The following is a 1,612-nucleotide window of genomic DNA, read 5'->3' as shown; positions in this document are numbered from 1 at the left end:
GGCTCCTGCCATCCGTGTGAGAAGGACCACAGGCTCCTGAGCCCGGACGCCTGCGTGTGACTTAGGCCCTGTTTCCACATCTGTCGTGTGGGCTGGGCTTGGGGTCAGGCTGGGGACACAAGCACAGCCCTCGAGGTGTGCTCGTCCCTGCCACGTGCTGCTGGAACCAGCTGTGACCTCTCTGATCCTGTGTCCTAATCTGTAACATGTGGATAGCCACTTCATAGGACTGAGAAGAGGAATAGGTGAGTTAATATGTGTAACGTGTATGCCAGCACCGGCATAAAGTAACAAATGTGTCAGCCAGCAGCATCGTGATTGGCCACCACTGACACGGCTCTGTTCCTTTTGCGCCCACTGCTCTAGTCATGAGTGTGTGGTCCAATTCTAGACAATGAGACCTCAGGGGAGGTCAGTGGGTGCCAGAATTTCCAAAAAGTTTACTTTTACCTTAAAAAGAGGCAAGAGCCAACCCACCTGTTCACCCACACTTTAGCCTGGACATGGTCATGTTTGGATGTGATACCTGAAATAGTGGCAGCTATTTTGTAACCATGAGGCCTGATCCGGCGCTGGCCATGTGGGAGGAGCGTGCAGGACAAAACAAGTTCTACTAAGCATAAAATGAGAGAGAAGAAAGCTTCTGGGGTGGCAACTACACATTCAGATCCCACACAGCCCTGTGGCACCCTGCCAGCCGTTTCCAACTCCATGATGCCAGCCCCCATCCCTCACCCAGGAAACGGGTCACAAAGTGACTTTGAGCTTGAAGAGGCAGCTCCCTTGTAATAAAGGTACTAGAACTAAAGAAAGAGGTGAGTAGGAGAGCTCCGGTTTGCAGTTTTATATAAAAGACTTAGAAGGATAGAACATTAGCTAAGATGACCTCAGGAGGCTGGGCTGAAGCTGCATGTGATTAAGCCTGAGAACCTCAGTGCTTCCCAGCACCGCCACCTTGCTGAATTGATTCAACAGATCCTAGAACCCACACCATGAATAATACAATGGTATTCATTCCATTTTGCTTTTCAGCCACCACCAATTCAACCTATGTTTAGAGTGGCTGAAAAACATAATTCTGAATCCAGTTTGCAAAGATTTTTTTGGCAACTGATATTTTACATCAAATCAGGAAAGAATGATAAGAAATCTGACGATGGAAGATCAAAAACAGGCTTGTTTTATTTATACACAGAACAACTGTATTTACAACCCCAGATGTGGATATGTACATAGCAATACAGGAGGCATTTGCTTCCACGGTGGGCACTGTATAAATTAGGATCATAAATACGAGGGGAAGCCCCACCGGAGGGCACAAAACCTTTTCTCCAAGTCGCCAGGGATCCTTCCCACCTCCCTCTACACTGACAGGGCCAGGAGACCCCAGGGACCCCCAGGGACAGCCGCGCAGCAGGGGTGGGGACGGGACAGAAGGGCAGCCAGCCCCCCGTGCAGCGAGAGACACAGGAGGCGGCGGCGGCAGGGACGCTGCCCCGCAGACAGGCTTCATGCAACGCTCATGTTTACTCTGCTCACTCTAACTACACTCAGAAAATGGTTTTAGGTAAACAGTGTTGCTCTAATCACGGACATTACTTTTAAACACCAC

This window comes from Bison bison, unplaced genomic scaffold, assembly GCF_000754665.1.
Source record: "Bison bison bison isolate TAMUID 2011002044 unplaced genomic scaffold, Bison_UMD1.0 scf7180017864158, whole genome shotgun sequence".
Taxonomy (NCBI): Eukaryota; Metazoa; Chordata; class Mammalia; order Artiodactyla; family Bovidae; genus Bison; species Bison bison.
This window is presented reverse-complemented; position numbering follows the sequence as displayed.